The following is a 12,928-nucleotide window of genomic DNA, read 5'->3' as shown; positions in this document are numbered from 1 at the left end:
AGTATATGCCTTGTTTGGCCTGACCCTCAACACAATGAATTCAATCCAATATCAAGACATACAACAGAAAGATGGTTCAAAGAAGCATCTTATTGAAATAGGCAGAGCAATTATTCAGCACACAATCATCTTGATAAATTTATATGACCTATCAGAGCTGTCTCTTTATAAATGGGAGAATTATGGGAAATTTGGAAGGTAGTTTAATGATCAAATAATATATTTTTTTTAATGCAAAAATATGCTGGGATTCTATGCATTAACCTAATTGGAAAGCTATGTATGTTTCCTTTGGTTTACACCAAAATTATATTATTGCATACGAGCAATTAGCCATTACCAAAATACATTGTTTTCACAGAATACAATGTGATGATATAATGACCCAATCTTCTCCTGCTCAAAACATGAACCTTTTAATCTTCCCAAGCAATTGAGATTTTTGATTCCCTAAGGACAAAAAAATGAGGTAAGTCTTCTCTACCTCTTCCCATGAGTCCATATTCATGAAATTATTTAGAGAACAGAAAGATGAACCAATTTTGGGGAAATTTTAAAAGAAACATGACACCAGTCTGAAATCACATGTGATGAATCTCACACCAAACATAACCTTTTGTGGAATTTAGACATTTTGGAGTTATAAAAGATATTCTCTTCACCTAACATTATCATTTGTACCATCAATGCTAACATGTTGTGCTCCTCAGCAATTAGTTTGTGGTGCCAGACAATGGCAACTCCTGGTTTGGTTTGCAAGTGTGGGTGTCACAGACATGATTTTTGAAATGTAGAGGAACTCAGGAGCCAAATTTCTACTGGTGTCATTATCTTACTCGAAGAAGACAAAAATGATGAAGAAATGAGCTCTACAAACACCTGAGGGAAACATTTAATGGTCTCCACAGACACACAGGTGTAAAAGAAAGCAGAACACTGGAAAGTATTCGAGAGATATTTTTAGACGAAAATGTAAATATTTTGGAGAAGCCAAGGCATTTTGGAAGACCAAGATTCAGAATCTAAGCAAAGAACACAGAAACCAGTAGGAAGAGAAATGACAGGAACACAGAAATATACTATAAAAACCCAGGAGGAAAAAGGGTTGTAGGAAAGGCAAAGTTCAAATAAATAGACAAGTCTCTTTGTGATCCAGCTGAATGCTGGTTGCAAGCAAAATAAGAGTAGGGGAAATAAGGAAGCTAAATCAGGGAAATGAATTGGCTTTCCAAGTATAATTTTACCTTTTCTCAAGAGCTCAGGCATACTGAGGTTTCTGCAAGCCCATTCCTGCCCCACAAACAGGGATCAGAAAAATGCAGCAAGAAAGCTGTGATCTGGGCTGCAGCTGCTCTCAACGTTAAGCAGCAAGGCAAATGAAGCCCCAGGCAATAGCACTGCACTGACAGAAAACTAAATGGAAAGTGTTATATTAATTACCACTAAATAGATATGCTGTGGGAGTCAATGCCAGCAAGATCCTGTCATTCTCTGGTCCTAGGCTGTTAACTGTGGTTCAAAGAGCTGAGTGAATCTGCTCTGTCTCATGCTCACCACCACTAATAAATCTTTCTAGGAACCTCAAAGAATAAAAGTCAATTAGAACATTCTAGGTTTAAGAGGAAAATCTCACTTAACATTTCAACAGCACAACTTCCAGCTGTAAAGAATTTCAAGAACCTTTCCCCTTCCCATGACAATCTTCAGAAGAAGCAAAAGCTGAGCTGGGCTAAAGCTTCTGCTAAAATCTGCACCATATCTTGTAACAGAAGACTACGTAAAACACACTAATGTATCTAGAAAACAAACAAACAAACATATACATATATATTTAAATGCATTTGCCAGTCTTTGGTGCTGGCTTACTCAAATTCGTTGCTGGACACTGCACACAGTCTTACCACTGACTTCAAGGCCTGGCAAATGGCCATGGCCTGCACGGTTGTAGCTGTCCCATTGTTGCAAGATGTGCAGCAATGCCACAAGACACTTGGTTACTGACTAGAAGAGCTGGAGGCTCCTTAGTAAAAGGCAAGCTCAGTAAAGAAGGAAAACAATGAAGAATGATATAAGAAGAGAAGGGCAAAAAGTGTGTAATTAAATTCCTATTATCTGGAATTTAATAAAAATCAGTGAAATGGTATTAGAAAATCCATCTTAAGGAAAAAAATCAAAGTAATTAGACAGAAAATGTACATGCATGAACTGTGTAAAATGTCTATCACTAGATTTTGTTGGTAACATCATAATTTATCTTCTGTACATTTAAGGAAATAATCTTATATTCAGGCAATGGGTTTTGCTTTCCAAAATGACTTTTTTTCCAGATACCCATGTTTTAAATGAAGATTTGTTTGGTAAGGCAGTGGTTCCCCTTGACTGTTCAAATTAATCCCGAAACTGGTTCCACTGGGCATGTAAAATTTGAAAAATATGTTACATTTAAGACTGAGTATTGTTTTTCACAGTTTCAGTTGATGTCAGTGGAAGCTGGGGCACACTCATCCCTTCAAAAAGGTTCATACATAGCTCTCTATAAAAGGTGAGAATTACTTCCAGCCTCTCTAAGTACTTGACAAAACATAAAGCTCCTGGTGGAGTGTGAAATTAAGCCAAGTCCAACATTTAACATATATCATAATCAGCACAGGAAGACGCTTGTCTAACTATAATTGCCAGACCATTTAGTTCTGCACTTAAGCCCAGTGTCCCAAAGTTTTCCTGTTTTCAAATCTGTGTGTCACAGCCTGTGTGCTCTCCACATATCCCATGGTAGAACAACAGTATCAAGGAGTGGGCAGCAGAATCTTCAGAGCAGACTGTTAAAGGACCAAAGCAAGAGGCTTTCACAGAGGAGACTGACAGAACTCACACCACAAACCAATGGCTGCCAAAGAAATAGCTGTAATTCACATTGGATATGCCTATGCAGATTTTTTACAACAGTCAGAAGGTACTCTGGAGAGTTTACAGCTCATGTAAAATCTCCTTTAAAGCATATGGCTCCTGAAGAGGATGCTGAACCTTCAATAACCTTTGTGTTCTCCCCTCTTTTCTGCAAGTACCACTACAGTTTAAAATGTCCAAAAACTGCCAACTATCTTAACAGAGGTCCAAGTAAAATAAATTAATGAGTGCATAAGAAAAACATTGGAATATTATAGAACTATGTCAAAGTTTGAAAAAAATGAAGGACAAAAACATATGCAAGTAGTTAAGTATTTGCTGTTCTGCTTTTTGGAGTTATTTGCCCACAGCTCAAATTTAGGCCTTTAAAAAATAATGAACCTAAGAACTTCAGTATAATTTTATCCATACTTACATAATTAAATTCAAGACATATGAAGAGTAATTATATTTAATTAATTACTAATTACTACAAATTGCAAGACATAGCACTATCTCAATAATCATCTGAATACTACTAATGGTTTATTTGAAGTGCATTCACCTGCCTGCAGTAGCATAAAGTAATCTTATATCTTCATCTTCAAAAATAAATTAAACCAATAAAATAAAATAAACACAAACTCAATATTCATACACCTTATTGGCAGTTTACTGAGTTCAGATGATGATCTCTATTCACTTTTCCAATAATCTCACAGAGTTATCTTTTTATTTTCTTGTATGCATTTTTCCACTCAAAGATTAAACAGGCTTCAAATGTTCTGATGATTGCATGAAACTGTAGAGCATTAACAAGACACAACTGTTTTCTGGCAGACATTCATTTTGTTAAAAACAGATGACATCTCTCACTGGCTAAGCTCATATCTCCAAAATACAACTAAAAACTTTGATTTCTGGTTATATCAAAGATTATCCTCAAGCATACGAAGAAAACAACAGCTGGTGTTATAAAATTTGCATTATTTAGCAGATATTGTGATAAGCCTCCATGATTCCAGGGAAAAAGCCTTAAAGTTCTTCTTTTTGTCCTCATTATAAGTCATCCTTATTTTTTATGGTTACTGCCCATTCACTTTTTTAGAACTGATCATACTTTTTGGGAAAGTACAAAAAGTAACTTGACAAAAATTTAAAGGAATCTCACAGGGAAGCTGATACTTAAACTTTACCTTTTTTTAAGTTGCATCCATTGATTTTTCTGCAGAGAGAAAATCAACAATTCTCTCCAGTTGTTGTGCTTACAAGGACAACTTAACATTAGACAGAAAAATCACCTTGCTGAAATTGCTCTTCAGAAATAACAATCCTTTGTTTCCCCGCACCAACATCAAAACAGAGACCTTTTCTTATGTACCATATTTGAATGCAGTAAATTGTTTGATGTCAATGTGCTTTCACAATTTCATGGAAAATAAACTACAAAAAATGCAACTGAGCAGGCAATGGTTGAAATCAACTTTTTGCAAGTACATGTATACATAACCTCAGATCATTGCTGTAAAGGCAAAGGTTTCCTCAACATTTCATTTTGGAAAAAGGTGTTTACCAGAAGACTAAAACATGAGGTGATAAACTGCATGAATACTTCTATTTTAGAAATACATTTACACTTACTGCCTTTCCATTTAAAGAAAAACAATCCAAAAAGCGTAACAGCTCGAAAACCTTGCAACTGCAGACTTTTATCAATAATTGCAAAAAAAATATGACTCTGTAAACAAACCCTCATTGCTTTTTCATGATGTGCAAATGCTCAATGAGAAAGTCTTTGTCAGGATGAGCAAATTAAGTGAAAATAGTTATGCTGCAAATGGATTTACATAGGAACACTTCATAAGAAATAGCAAGCACTACAGCACACAGGAACTGAGATGCAAGATTTATTTCCAAATTATAACCTTCTTGGTATTATTCTGGTTTTGTTCTCTTATTTACATTGATGTGCCTAGCACATTTACTCTGAAATTCTGTTTGCCTCACCGAGTCACTTCATTGCTACAATAACTGCAGTTTGAAATCTTAAGATACTTCTCATTCTTTCCATTTTTACCTCAAACTCTCTTCTCTTTAGCATCAGAGTTTATTAATTTTCAAATAACATCCATCTTCATAAAGCAACATAGGGTTTTGAGTGTTTTTAAATCACAGAATTCAAACTCAATTTGTGGAAAGGAATTGATGACTAACCGTTGAAAGTTTTCAAGTAAATTACATGAAATATTAAATACTTCATTCACCTTCTCGGTACAAATATATAATGCAAACTTCTGTAAATGACAAACAGGCACCCTAGTCCCATCTACTGATCAAGCACATTAAAAAAAATTCATCACTCTTTTGCCTCAAAAAAGACTAGTCAGATATTTGAGAATACCTCAAATAATTTTGAGGATGAACCAACATAGACTTTTCAGTTGATTACCACAAATTACAATGTTTTCACTTTAACACTATAGTAGTTAAAGTTTGGCCAGGTTTTAGTGTCTGTCATCCCAAAGCATTAAAAAATAAAATATTTCAAAATGGAAAGAAAAAATTCCACATATTTAAAAGATAGTGGACTACAATAAGCATATGAACATGGTATCACGTTTTCACTGTGCTACAATAGAATGCACTACTGAGTTATGCATTGCAAGGGACTGTAAAATAAAACACATCATAAAGGACTGCAGATTAAGAAGCTTTTAATAATGTTCCATATTTAAGTTTTTTATATCTATTATTTTATTCATACAGTAAGATCAGAAGATTAAGATAACTTTTCCAGTTTAAACATACCAGATAATTGGTAGTCAGAGCTATATGGATTTAGGGCATGATCCAAAGTGACACTTTACTGGACAGCAACACATTTATCTGTCTCTTGTTTGTCACTTAAATCAAAAATGAAAGATTTACTATGACAGAAATCAAAGCCTTAGTGTTGCCTAAAGCGTTTACAGACAGAAATTGAAGAGGTTTGGTTAGAGCATGGTACTCATAATGCCATGGTTGTGGGTTTGAGGCTTGTATGGACCATTCATTTGGGAGCTGGACTTGGTGATCCTTGTGGGTCCCTTCCAGCTCAGGAAGTTCTGTGATCCTGTGAATCTCCTCACACAGCCTGAACAAGCAGCTTGTGCAGCTCTGTAAACAGGCTCAGGAAGAGGTTTGTCCTCACCACCAATGGCATCATGAAAACCTGAGACCTGGACAAAGCAAGGACAACCATGCCCAATACTGGCAGCAACCTTTTCCTGTATTCCTCACCCATATGGGAGTGAAGCTTTGAGGAATAAGCATAGCGCAGGCAGCTCTGTGTTCTGGGTCCCTCCTCAGACTAAGCTATTTGAGGGACCTGGACATCTGAGTCTCTGCTGAGGGAAACCTGGGGTTGAGCAGATAAAGCAACGTCACCTGTGTGAGTGTCGGATGTGTAGTGAAGAAGAGGCCTCAATACCAGTCAGATGGTGCAAGAGTGACTGACAGCGTGATTCCTGGATGATCAGACAGGGAAGTTTCCTTAACACAATGGAGCACAGTGAGCAGACAGCAGTTACTCAGTCGAGAAATGTTGGAGCAAAGCCTCTCTAGGATGGAGAGGTGTGGAAACCTGGAGTATTTCTCTGCCCGCTCTGGGGTGTCCTGACCCCCAAGGGAGCACTGACTTTGGCCCTCATTCATGGAGAAAATTTCCTAGACTTCAAGATAGACTAAAATCCACAAAAGTGTGAAATAGATTATAGAGAGTAGTGTAGGTGTATAACTTGGTGAGAAATTTAGGTTTTGGGATTTTCAGTACGTTGCGGATGGAAGCAAGATGGAGGGCACGGCGTGTTGTCCTGAGTTTCTTCTTCATGCTTCTTCCTTTTTCTTCATGGGTTTGGGTGGCAGTTTGCAATTAGGAAGAAAAGGGATCAATTATTTGGTTAAAAGGGAAAATAATCTAAGTGTCAGTTCTTAATTGGATAGTTTAGTCTGAAAAGACCTTGTAACAAGAGATTGTTAGCCATTTTTTGCAGAACTTTTCCAGTGAGCTGAGCCTGGTGTGGACAGCATGCAAAACTTTAGGTAAGGTAATAAACAAGAACCTGAAGACCAAAAAAATCCAGCGTATCTCTCTTTCCTGACACAAAACTGTTCCAGGAGGGTCTTCCCCACCAGGGCCCCTGGGAGGGCCCAGCCTGAGACCCAGAAATTGAGAAACCAGTAAAGAAGTTTCCATATCCCTTCTACACCACAATAATGCATGGACAGCTCTGAGCTGCTGAAAATATGGGGAACATAGGGGACACAAGGGGTGAAAGAAGATTACTCCTCTGGTGGCAGAGAAATTGCTTCATCGTTGATTAGGATCCTTCTGCCAAAGCTGTCCTTCAGTACCAGTTACTGAGATGCGGGATTCCAAATTTGTTACAGTTTCATTGAATCCTGACAGAGTAATTTGAGGACTTCACTACTGCTCAGTTGGATTCAGCATAGCTGTGTATGATCATGTAAATCCTTATGCACAGCAGCTGTCTTCAACCTTGGTATTGAAATCAGCTTCAATTTCAACAGGCCAAAGGACAAGGAAGTGTTCAATCAGCTAAAAGCCAGCAAATATGAAAGAGTAGTAGGTCCAGACCAATGACACTTCAGGGGGATTTATCAGTAGGAAAGGCTAATTAATACCTTGACTCCCTCCAGATTCATTTCAGGAGGTAGAAAGCTAATTCTCCTCTGTAAGTCACAAGAAACTGCCAACTATACGTGTCTTGCCACTAGCAGGAAAAAGGTTTAGAACCCACTGAGACATTGGTAGCCAATGCTGCTGAACGGACTTTAGAGAAGGCTGAGCCTTCTCATCATATCTTGTAGTATTTGTAAACACACCGTGTGTTTGGATTTGGCCTGCTGACACACACCCAGTTTGTTTCAGAAAATAGCACGAGACAGCAGTTAAAAGAACTTGATTCTTCTAGAAGAACCAGATGCCCATGTGAAAACCCTGTGTGAGTAAAGGGGTTCTCCTCAGTTGTTGGATATGCTCTGGACCAAGGCTTTCAGTTGCTCTAGCAATTTTTTAATGCAAGCTGTAGGACTTTTTTTTTTTTTTCAAGTAGTTTTTATCAGCATAATCACTTACTATTAAAGCAGTCTTCAGAAAAGATACTCCCTAAAGCACATAGATATAACAGATGGTGTAACAACTTTGTAATAAGGAAAACACTTTAAACTAAGAGATACACATTTCTTCTCTATCACTTTCCAATAAACATTTTGAAAGCAGATACCATAGAAGGCTCCTGCTCTTCAGGGAAGATTTATGTTTCTTAATTCAGCTGGCCTTTTTGCATTGCCCATTCTACTCTTGGCCCTGGCTGAAAAAGCATATTGATTTTTATTCAATCTTAGGGCTCTGGCAGTACCAATGTGGCACGACACAAGTACAGGCTGGACACCCGAGGGTTACAATGGCTGGATAACACCACCTAATTGTCAGTAACTACTGTTCTCCCCAGCAACTTTTCCTCTTTAATGTTATTCTAGTGGTTTTAAACTTATTAACATATTGAACAAAAGTAGTATGCTGCATAAGATAATGCAGAGGAAAGTCTTTCCATCTCAGGGCTGGGGAAGCATTGTCACTAATCTTTCCATTAGCAGGGAAAAACCCCCAACCAAATAATTCATGCTACTGGGTAGCAAACAGTCTCAAGCAGTATTTTTATATACTCATTCTGATCTGCTTTTTTATTTGGCATGACTGATCTGATTTTGTGGTTGCTTTTGGGATTCAGGGATCAGATGCAGAAATCGGCAATGCTTCTTACTGCATTGTTTCTGCACTAACAAACTTTGACTCTGTTTACTTAACTAATAGACAAGGTATTTGCCATGGTAGAGGTAGTGTATTTGCTAATGCATTGCTCACTATGCATTTTCATGGCAATGGTAAAGAAAGTATTTTTTCTTGAGTTTGTTTGCATTTAGAAATCACGTCAAATTGTCGTCTCTTATTTTACGAAAATCAGAAAAAGCAAACAATCTAGACAGATTCCATGCATGATGCCAGTAGCCTGTTCTTCATGTGCTGTTTTTGCGATGCTTAGGCTGATCACCCCTAAACCAGAAGATCAAGACAGTAACTGTTCTTAAAATTGATGGTTATGTAGGTAAGAGTGAGTTTAGGATTGTCATGACAGAAAGTTATTAGCAAGAACCATTGAGGAGTCACACCAACACATTTTGTCAAAACGATAAAGTTATTAAAGGCCTAAGGAAAACAGTTCTCTCAGATCGCCTCATTTGTACCAATGAACAAATATAGAAACAAAAAAAAGCAGTAAGAACATGCAGGCTTACTAACATGGGCCATGACAGATCTAATGACTTGACAAAAATCAAGTTTCATTTATGTATAGTGAAGCGTCCTCAGGGAATTAAGACACAGCCCATGCACAAAGGTTAAAAAAATTATAAGGCAAGTAAAACAGTAATATACAAAAGTCAAAACACGTATGCAGGATTGGAGACAATTAATGTTCCAGACAGATTTAAGTTTGGAACTTTTCTTCACAAAACAGAAATAATAAAAATGGAGATCTTCTCTCTGTTTTGTGCAAAACAAAAAGTTTTGCACCAAAAAAGACCAGGATGCAGTACAAAACACAAAGTTGTACGCTTCAGTACAGAATAAGTTGTTTAGCTGTGAAGTAGCATGTCTAAACAAGGACAGACAGATCCAAATGCAGTTAAAAGCAGTAACTATAGACATCAAATCTTGTAAGAGCTAATAAAAAGAGAAGACCAAAGAAACAAAACCACAATGATGAATCTGACAAACATTGTAGGTGGTTTGTCTTGTAGTTATAAACAGTGCTCACAGCACTACGTGGCATAAGTGAGCATCTGCCTTTTCCATGTCTCCCTCAGTTGTGAAAGTGCAGAGGTACTGCCACCCTCAGGAGCAGCAATTTAAAAAACACATTTTTCCAGCTGCAGACACAGGGATGCAGTTGCTGGCTTCATTTTAATCACAGCATTGCCACCAATTTATTTTGTGGTTTAGAACAAATTAGCTCTTTGCTACAATTTTTGCAGTTGTAAAGGGTGAAGATAATATGAGCCAATCCTTTAAAAAAAAAAAGTGTTTCCAGATTTATTATTCAGTAGCAGTTTGAAAGTAAATACTGCTGTATAAACACTGCATTTTACTTCAGGGCTGAATGCAAACAAATAACTAGCATTCCAACTGCTATCTTCTACATGTACTTTTATTTCTTTTCAATACATGCAAATAAATTCTCTAAAGTTAATAGGCTTAACACATACTTACTGAAGGGAAACCAAGAAATTTCTTTTTCCAATCTAGAAATCACTATTCAGTGGTATTTAGCTTAGTCTATTCCCAGAGTATTAGTATCAGGAGGTTATTCTTATATTTGCATTATATCAATACATTATGATATTTTTACTGACATTTAAAAGAAATTATCCTCTTGTGAGGACCAAAACTCGGTTTTCAACATTCCCCAAAAGGCAAATAGACAAAGTTCTGCTACTCCAAGACTCCATACCAGAGCCAGTATTAGCCCCCTTGGACTAACCTTAAGCCATAGGTAATTATACAAAGTCTTGGTGGAAAATCAAGATGATCAAGATGTTCCTAATTGTGGTCCTGACAAAAAGCATCTATGTCAGCAACAGGAATTAAAGAGAAAGCCTTCCAGTCTCTACTGATACAAAAATCTTTGTGCTGCTGAGAGATTTTCCAAAGAGAAAGGGAAGTCCCTCAGTTCAGGAGCCTTGCTCATAAGTTTTGCTGAATAGAAAGATTCCAAGGTCTTTCCCTCCAGTGAAGGAAAGCTTATAAATAGACTATGCCCAAAACTAACAGTAGTGTAAAATTACAGAACTGTATTCCACCACTATTGTCAGAGAGCAAAGTAGAGTGAATTTATCCTTTGCTTAGAAGAGTTCCTAAACTGGGGTAGAGAAAAAAATTCAGCAGCACTAAAGCAGTCTTTATAAAAGCCTATGAAAATCATTGGCATGTCACAGTTAAAACAGCAATAATATACAGAATATCACCATACCATCTCAGAAAGCATCAATCCATTCGGAGTAACACCACACCACCTCAGAAAGCTTCAAGCATCTACTCTTTACTACTTTTCAGTCCAACCTTTTATACCCCTCTTGCTCATGCATTGCAGCTGTGAGCCCTCTGTACCCTTTGGTGATTGGTCAGTGCACCTCAGCACTCCATGTCTCATTACCCTCAATGCTGCTCACCTGTCCTGCACAGCTGCAGCCCACTGGGAATGAAGGTCCACCAAAGCCCCAGTCCCAATTACCACAAACTGTGTGCCTGCATTGGTGCTGTGGTCCATCACGCTAAGACAGCAAGCTCCAGGAAATCTTCAGCACCTTGAGCTTTGTCATTTCAGTGCCTTCAAAGATTTGACAATTTCTTGGGCAGACCCTTGACTGAGACAGCTGAAGCTAAAACTGAGCCTACTTATATCAAAACATAAACTGAGCTGGTCTCAGTAAGGCCATGGCATAGACAAAGCTGGAAAGCAATGTGCTCATTTTTACCAGCAGCTGAACAGTAATTAAAAACATTCTGATGGATGAAGTCAGGGTGGGGAGCCGTTTATTAGAGGAGGGGAGGAGGGATGGGAGGAAAAAACAATAATAAATACAAAGCAAAGTACAATGTTTTTACTGGATTATCTGCTGTGGAGCTTGAGCTTCAGTATCCTGGGCTCAGTGCTGCTTGGAGCACCCCAACAAGGAAGCAGCAGCATTCATAACATGGGTACTTACAGGCTCAGACAGTGAATGACCTGCATATGCAAGACCAGGATGGAAACACTGTCTCACCACAGTAATAAAGGTGCTCAAGGACAATAAAACATCTCCTGGATATTTTGCACAAAAATGGAAATACACTTGTATTGCCAACATAGATTCTTCAAGCATATGACAAAATAGAAAGATGAATGGTAAGCAACATCTGATTTTATGCCTGTGGAAATGAAAATTTTACCATATAGACTAAAATAATGCTAGAAAATGGATCACTATTGATCACATATTCTGAAAGAGATTAAAGGCATGCTCCAACATCTAATGATGCAAGTATGACCCAAGTGGAAATATGTCCCCACTCCAATCATGTGATGTTCAGAGACTCCCACTGTACAGGCAAGAATAAAGAAAAGAGCTATAGATAAAACTTCATGACAGGTCCAGCATGCAGGTTTCCTGTGAATGGAAAGCGATCAAGAGTAATTTTCCTGCAGTAGACAAATAATCCCGAAAAGAGTGTTATTTGATCAGTGTTTTTATTAGAATAAGCAAACAACCTAATTCAGAGTGTATATCCAGGAAACTCACAAGAAGCAGTAACTTTTTCTAAGTAACTTTAACCATTTGTTAAGTCATTCTAGATCTGACCTACATTATATTTAATGCTCTCTGGTAAATAAGAGCCAGCTGCTGAAGCTGACAGCTTTTCTCATATTAAAAGCTGTTTCTTTATATTTAATTTCTAAGGATGACAGAAGTAGTTTCCATTTTAATTTGGCAATGTTGTCACTCTAAAGGGCTGCTGGTTTGGGGTTTTTTTTTTTCATTTGTGGAGTGGGGAAAAGGGTAAAAAAATATCTGAATTGTTTATATTTTTATATTTTTATTTACAGAATAAACACCTCAAGATGCTTACCAGCTATATTAGCTCAGCCAGTAATAATCTCCTACCAACATACTCTTTTTCAGAACAACAACTGTACTTAACAACTTAGATGAAGGCAGAAGGCAGCCTCTGAGGACAGCTTTAAAAATAAATTTCTTTTAAAGCACTCCACACAGTGCTGTTTTGCTACTACCCTTTCATTCCCTGACTTGGCTTGACACATCAGACTGCCCACTGAAATTATAAAAGTACCTCAATGGCAGAACACTCTACCATCACTGTCTCTAAGTAACACTAGTATTTTCCCATGATGACCACTCTTTGTCCCACTCCTGCTCAAATTCT

This window comes from Melospiza melodia, chromosome 1 (assembly GCF_035770615.1).
Source record: "Melospiza melodia melodia isolate bMelMel2 chromosome 1, bMelMel2.pri, whole genome shotgun sequence".
Lineage (NCBI taxonomy): Eukaryota > Metazoa > Chordata > Aves > Passeriformes > Passerellidae > Melospiza > Melospiza melodia.
This window is presented reverse-complemented; position numbering follows the sequence as displayed.